At 39.8% G+C, this 8,232-nt stretch overlaps 1 protein-coding gene across 2 annotated transcripts in view; it reads right to left on the bottom strand.

Annotated features, from left to right (window-relative positions):
• The window catches only part of LIN28B (lin-28 homolog B), a 79,200-nt gene that overhangs the window by 39,962 nt on the left and 31,006 nt on the right, over positions 1–8,232 (bottom strand). The gene's annotated exons all lie outside the window — the stretch shown is intronic.

Genomic DNA, 8,232 nt, shown 5'->3' with positions numbered 1-8,232 from the left:
TCTTTTCTTTTCTTTTCTTTTCTTTTCTTTTCTTTTCTTTTCTTTTCAAAAAAGACTTCCAATTATTTCTTAATATTTTAGCTCACAGTGTAACATCTTATGCATCTCCTTACAAGCAGCAGCTTCGCCCAAAATGCTGTGAACTTTGGGACAGTAATAACTAAAAAAAAAAAAAAAAAAAAAAATTGGAGTGAAAAACCCACGATCACAGGTTCCTGAAAAGTATTGCTTGGTATGAAACAAATCCCAAAATAAAACAAATATAAACTGTATTAGCAAGACCATCCCAGAGAAAAATAGCATTTCTTTGACAGCGTCAGGGAGTGCTTGCAACACTCCCTCAGCTCCACAAAAGAGAGGAAGTTTGGAATTCAGGCTGGTTCCAGGGGTCTGATCTCTCATATTCAGTGTGCATTGCTTTTTATTAATATGTCCAGGGAGTCAAGAGAACAGGTTCCCAGCATGTGCCTCCTCAGCATTTCTCTGCCGTTTCTAGCTGGGGCTGTAAAGAACTGCTGGGGCAGGCATTAAATTCTTGGGGGGAGGGAGTTATTTGGTGGCAATTCTGCTTAGATCATTTATTTTCTGTATCTCTCATTTCTGCCTCTTTTTATCTAGTGATTGATTGATTGCTCCGTACAATGACCAGATGCCACCAGTATGCTGGGTTTCACAAAGTAAGAAAATGGTTTTCCCTCTGAAATTACCTACAATTAAATCCAGATACGAGGGATAGCATCCTGAAGCCCAGCCAGGCTAAAGGACAGCTGCAAGTGTCCACCAAACTTCATTTTAGGATGTTCGTAAAGACAGCATTTTTTTGCAGACCAAATGCTAAAACAAACAAAAAAAATCCACTGTGTTAAACAATAGCCTCTCAAAGAGCAGCAAGTTGCTCTGCATTTATTCTGAACCCGAAGGCCGACCATCCATGCAACAATCTAACCTCTTGCCACTCTTCCCTCCCCGCTCCCTGCTCCTGCTGACCTTAAAGGTCTTTTCCTGCTCCTAGAGGCTTATCTTGCACCAAATCTGGCACTTCTCAGTCCTCCCCATAAGCCAATTTAACCCACTAATCTGACAGGAAACAAACTCAGTTAAAGAAAAAAAAAAAAGGAAAAAAAAAAGAAAAAGGTGAGGGGGAGGAGTAAGAGGAAAAGGAAATGGGGATAGATTTCTGTTTTTCCAGTGAGCTAAATCTGTTCACAGAATGGTTCAATGAGCTCCAGGGCGCACACAGTGGACACTGCAGCTACTGAAATTAGGATGTGCAACTTAGTATTTAATGTTAAAAGAAAACCAAAAACATCAAACAACTGAAAACCCCAAAACAACCACCACAAAACAAACAAACAAACAACCCACGTTACTAGCTACAGTACCTCATTTGCAGTTTGATTACAAAAAATATTGCTAACTTTACTTGAAAAATAAAGCTATTAAGATTTTCTGGCATTTCTCAAAGACTTGCACTTCAGGTGGCAGTCAGTGAAAAGCCACCTATGCAACACACAGATGACAGTTACTAGGCAGGGGAAGCAATTTCATGCAACTTTAGAATAGAGAATGAACTGGTACCGAGGCAGGTACAGCAGTGCAGCTGGCACACCACAGTTTCACATCCCTATTTACTTGGAATTTGTTTCTGTCTTGCATTTCTTTCTTAGCTTCTCTGCTCTTCCTTCCTTTCACTTTACCTTTTCACTACCAACAGCCCTGCTAGGAGACACTCAATTCTCTGTTAGAAAGAGATATGTAATTTCTCAACATTCTCTTTGTTTTTCATTACTTGGTATTCAAGTTGAACCTCTTCTCCATTTAAGCCTCCAGTGGGTCAGTTTACCCAAGTCCACAGACTGGTTCTCCTCATTCAACAAAATTAAGCCTTAAAAAAAAAAAAATAAGCTATTGACTTTTTGTCTCCTGATTTAAACCAAAGTAACCAAGTCCATGCCTTGTCTATGTTTTTTAAAACAATCAATTTTCTATAATGTCATAAATTCTTTGCAAATAACATGACTTCTATTCTGAATTACAGTTCTGGGAAGAAAATTAGAGAATATAATGTCCAGAAATATCTCATCATTGTAACAACATAATTATAATTTGTGCTTAAATAACAGCCTGGCCTAATACAGTCAAATTTTAACGATAATATTCCAACTAGTATTTCTTGTAATATTATTACTATGCTCTCTGTATATAAATCCTTAGATAGATGTCTACAGCAGGTCGGTCATGATTATTTCCCAATGTGATCTGATCAAACATACTCCACTGCATTGTTTATTTCTTTACACAGCACCACTTCATTCACAAAACTTCGCTAATTTTCTGCATAATTTTCAGTATTTGCATTCAGGCCACAAATGCTACTGGACTGTGTTTCTGCTGCCTCTATATCTGGTTACACATTCAGCACCAGCTGTCCTAGTTTTGTATAGTCACGAAAAGAATCTAGATAATAAACATCTCATTTGCTTCTCCCTAATCTCACCCTGCTTTCTAACCATTGTAAGTACAATTTTCTGTCGCAGCATAGCACCCATGTAACTAGTCTTCTAATAGTAGTTATTGCCTTTCCTTTACTCAGAGCATTCATGTTACAGTGCATATCATCCTCTTTTACCCAATTTTCCTTCTCTGTCACCATGAAAACGATGCTGGTCTCTTTTCTCACTTCTTAGTTTACTTGTTTTTTCACCAGTCATGCCAGCAACAAGGTAACAGTTTTAGGACACAGTTCAGGTTCAGAGAGACAGTTCCTCTTCCCAACCTCAGCCTCACACTACCGACCCAGAAAGAAAACCGTTCATCTATTCTTGGTTGAGTAAGGCTTTTTGCTGTGCTTCAGATGAATCAAGTCTCCATAGAACCAAAAAGCCACCAGCACACCTCAGCAGAAGCTGCTGTGTGAGAGTGTAGCCGTGGCAGGTAAGGAGAGACCGCCCCACGCTGCACACTATTTCTTTTGATTGCATCTCACCACTATGTCACTTATATTACCTCTGTGATACCCTGAAACCACACCAATAATTCTAGGAGGCTTTAATACCCTCCAAAGTCTACCACTGAGGAGTATCTTTTTTCCTCATTGTCTCTCAATGGTTGAACGCATCTCACTGCCCTCACTGCTGCCTGGCCATACCATCTTATGGAACTGCATGAGTCCTCCCAGGACGGGGTTGTTCCCTTTGGTTCTTTGCCACTAACTGCCACACTGACCTGGCTGCTGTCACCTCACAGAGCAGAAGCTGCCTTTTTCTGTTACAGGTACCCTCATCTGCTGCAGGGCAGTTTAGCAGAGACTAAAAGAGTCTTTCTACAACAATTAGGAACAAATGAATATTATTGCTCAGACAGATTATCCTCTTAATTTTCATTAGAAGGAGGCTCTGGGCAGAGTATTTTTTAAGCCTATTTTTTGTTAGAAACCCAAACCACCCAGGCAGAGGTCAAGACAAGCAGTTATTGCAGCTTTTTTCACATTACCAGAAGAATGGCCGTGCCACAATAAGTCCTGGGCCTTTTCTTTCAGAGTAGGGGACTGCATCAAGACTCTTTGAAACACCAAAAAAACCCCAAAAACAAACAAAAACCATGTGAAACACCAGAAAATCCATGAGTACCACCAAGTCTGGTTCTCTCATTTCTTCTACGGGGGATACAAATGGACCAAAATCTGCCTCATGAATCTAACAGAGCTTTCTCCCTTTTGTCACTTCCCCCATGAGTTTAATGGTGAGAGACAGCACACAATATGGCTATGATTCACTCTTGTTAAAAATACACCAAATACAGTGTGAACACAGTCGTCCCCTAAAAGATCTAGAAATCAGCCAATTTCAACACAGAGTCCCATAAGCATAGATAGAACTGCAAGAGCACAGGAAGGTGCAATTTACAACCCACATACTTTGCTGCATTTTCCACGCGCTGAGAATTTGCTCCTGCAGAAAGCACTAAGTCAATGGTACAGTTATTTCACCTAAAAACTAAACCACAACTTCCTTCAGATTTACTACACTCTTCGGTGTCATTAACCATATTTTCAGAAGCAGCTGCAGCACACTCATTTTCCCTGCCTGCCCTACTCTGTCTACAGCCTTCGTTCCTGTGCTTCTCTACTCATTTCCTAGCATGGCAATGACAATCCCTATGCCATATATAAAGCCATATAAAGCACTTCCTTGCCACCTCCTATCATCTCAAGAGACTAAGTATAATTTAAAAAAAAAAAAAAAAAAATCAGGCCCAGACTGTGCTGTGCTAATTCAAGTGTAACAGGATCTCCTTACATGCACCTTTCCCTTTTCCTGCACAGAAGTGTCTTGGAAAAGAGCCATATTTTCACACTGCAAACCCTTAACTTCAATCTCTGTGAAGCTGCCCTTAACCTTTAAATTGCATTTCAACCAAGGTTGAAAAATAATACCAGGAAAAAGCAAAGAGGTTTAAATGCCTTTCTGTGTCCTAACTTTATGTGAGAAGACTCTGTTTCACAATTGGCAATTACAGTAGGCACAGACTGACACATGAAAGCAGGCGTTTGTTACAAATGACTTAACATGTTAGTACAGAAGACAGTTCAGCTCACCACGTTCTCACACAACATACCAAAACAGCTAACTACCAACTGCCAAGGAAAAGCAGCTTGTGGGTAGACAGTACAGGGGCGATGCTGGCAGGTTAAATTGGTTACAAGCCAAACATACCATGGACAGAATGGATCTTATTTGGGAACAGTAAGTTGGGTAGGATTGGAGAAGTGGGAAAGGATGGAGCTGAACAAGATGCATGTGGCTGGATCCTGCTGGATCTCAAGACCTTGAAGTGGTCAAGAGGCAGAGCATAAGGCAATGGAAGGACTGGGCCCTATCATAAGATAAGAGGTGAAGCTTCCAAGGAGTGAGCTGGGGCAACAGCCTGGCTGGAGATTCAAGCTCAAACCCATCCCTGGATCGTCAACAGCCAACTGTTACAGAGGTTACTGGTTCTCAAAGCTAATGAACAAATTTGTCTCTCTTCCTAGGCTGTGAAAGCACAGGTGCAGCTAAGGCCCTAGAAGCAGAAGTCCATCTCTGCTGCCACCTCCTTTTTTCCTTTGTCTTCCCTTACCCTGGCTGGTCCCACCTATCTGTGGACTGGAGCCCAAAGAACCAACCAGTCATATCCTGTCCGTAGGAGGAGGAAAGGAGTGACCAAATTTCCAAAGATTAATTGGTCATTTACATATCCTCACACTACCACCATCAGGCCCTAAACTGAACAGTACAGCCTGAGAGACTTATGACACCAATCTTGTGGATCCTCACCTCAGAAAATCCATATCCTCAACAAGGAGGATGCTTTCTGAAAGCCACCATCAGTTGCATTAGCGTAAAGCCCTTCCATGCTTGAACAACCTCTTCTAATTCTTCAGAAAGAAAAAAGCTGCCTGAAAGATATTGTGAAAAAGGGAGCGAGAAAGTAAGCAAGCACATATGATACTTCAGCCAACTGAAAGTCACTATGCCCTAAGCAATCAAGAGATAAAAATCCATTATCTTGTAAAAAGGAACCTCTCTCAACTTGTTCTCAAGTTTTTGGGCAAATGTTTTTCTTCCTTTTATAGTACAGACGTCCTGGACACCTGCTGAGGACTCACACTGCACTGCACAAGGTCCTGCACAAATCATACGGGCATGGCTTATCACCAGCAAATACATGGATTGTTAAATCATTTGGAACTCAGAATCTACTTTTGCTTTTTTTTTTTTTTAAATTCAATTAAAATGTCAATACGCAAGTGGAACAAAAGTAAAATACTGCTTAGAATATTTATTTACCAAAAGTCAAACTCACCACCAAAACTTAATGCACGCAGAAATGACGAATCGTGGGGCAAGAAAGTAATTTCTCATAAAGCAGAGAGGTAATAAAAAAAGTCAGAAGTATCTGAAGGACCTGATCAATACCTGCATAAAACAACAGTTGTCTTTGAAGAAGAACAAGCACCTGGTTATTTTATACTTCAAACCTTCAACACTTTCTTTGCAGAAGAGAGAGTGGAAGATCATCTAAGCACATCATACTTAAAGAACTAGGGAGAAATGAAAACCAGTAATAAATGTCTAACGGTCTGGACCTAACAGGAAATGAGGGGGTGATTTCAAGTTAAATTACTTTTAGAAATACATAGCAATGGAAGGAGATAATGTTGATGATTGGAAAATTAACTTGAACTTATTACTCTGGCGCATATTTACAACTTCACTGTGAGACAGTTATCTAAATAGTTGCATTTTAAAAGCTAATGGAAGTTACTGGTTCTTAAGACTTATATTGCATTTTGCTTTGGTAACTTATTTTTTTTTTTTATATTTGCATATTGCTTTGGTAACTTATTTTGTTACCAAAGCACAACCAGTTTGATTTTTGTTTGTTTCTTAACAAAGAACTCTTCCCAGGTTTCAGTGAAGCACCTCTGAATTTGCCGCCATACAAACGGGAAAACAGCATTTAAGGTAAAACCTGTCCAAAGCAAATGGAAGAAATTAAAGAGTCCTTTATTGGAGAAGATAAGATTTTAACTGCCAAGGATAAACCTTATTACCAGAGGTACTGTGGTACTCAGGAACACCTAAAATTTTTGACTTTTAAAATAATATCACTACCAAATTGTATTTTGTGAGGAAGTAATTGTGAAATAGGAGTGTCATGCATATGCCGCGTTAATCAACTAACAGTAATGCGTGCTTCTGCTCAGATTACATAATGCAAGACTGCTTAAATACTACTTTAGACTCCAATACTGAATCTGTCAATTTACACCCCAGTTGTACCATGCTAAGCCAACGAACATAAATGCTTCACAAAGCCTCCTGAAAGTGGGTCAGACCAGCAGCAGTACAATGATCTGAAGGAATTCCTTAAGGCCAACTCCTCTTGCAATCTGTCAGCACAACTCTCATACATTCTTACAGGGAAGAGGAGACCCAGAATCATTAGCCTCTAACTCTGAATCTGTTTGCTTTTGTGAGTTTGCTATGCTATGAAATGTAGGCAAGTGATTAGTTCTGATGTAATTACAAGGCAAATATTCCACAACAGAAATTCTTCCACACACAAACATATGGTCTACTTCCATCATTTGATAATATCTTTTCAATGTCATGACCTGAGCCGCAGACCCTCCTCATTCTTCTTTATTTAGAACCTAGTGTTTTGTAGGGCCCCAACACCATGTGCAATATACTCATTTTTCTACTATCATCAGTGCAGATTCTACTCCACTAACAACACGAAAACATCTTCTGTCCTAACCATCCCTTTTCAGACCAAGATATCACAAGGCAGGGACGCTGACTTTGCAGTACCTCCCCTCCATCAACAGCTCAGAGCCTCCCAAAAAACTAACTTACGATAAAGGGACAAAGAAAAAAATAATAATACAGCTTCTATCGGTACTACTCCTTTATGAGTCCAATCAAAGTTGCCTGCTCCCTGACTGGTTTTAATACTAGAAGCAAACAAATTCCAAGCTCCCTTTTTCATTGGACTGTTTGAAAGCTTCAAAGGCTAAAACCAGAGAGACATCAGATAGTAACTATCATGCAAGAAACATAGCTGAACTATGGGTGAAAACAATAAATTCAATGTGTTATTTCTTTATTTGGACTTTTCAGTGACAGCCATGTAAGATTGCAGAATCACAGAATGGTTTGGACTGGAAGGGACCTTAAAGATCATTAAGTTACAATCTCCTGCCATGGGAGAAACCACGAGATCAGGCTGCCCAGGGCCGCAACCAACCTGGCCTTCAACACCTCTAGGGATGGGATGTACACAGCTTTCTCTGGGCAGTCTGTGCCAGTGCACACGAGTAAAGAATTTCTTCTTAACATCCAACTTCAATCTTCCCTTTTTTAGTTTAAAACCATTCCCATTTTTACTATCACTGTCAGACCATGAAGATAAAATCATGTGTAGTTCAAAGCACAATGTGTGATGCTGGGAGATGATCACATAATTCGATAAATATGAATTAAACTGTGATAAATAAAATGGGGTTGGAGTTTCAACTGCAACTTCAATTTCAGAGCCCTCTACAGTTTTTCTTTTTGACTATACAAACTCAGCTTTCCCTTATCACAATTCATATGCACTTGTATATAATGCAATTTAAAGCTAGCTCTAGATCTCTTATACACGTTATGCCATTGGAGAGCAGATACACTGCAGTATTAAACC

The sequence above is a fragment of the Centrocercus urophasianus genome, unplaced genomic scaffold (assembly GCF_019232065.1).
Source record: "Centrocercus urophasianus isolate 14NV4802_14NV808 unplaced genomic scaffold, USGS_Curo_1.0 seq_10, whole genome shotgun sequence".
NCBI lineage: Eukaryota > Metazoa > Chordata > Aves > Galliformes > Phasianidae > Centrocercus > Centrocercus urophasianus.
The sequence above is the reverse complement of the archived record's forward strand: the minus strand, read 5'-3'. Positions and strand labels throughout refer to the sequence as shown.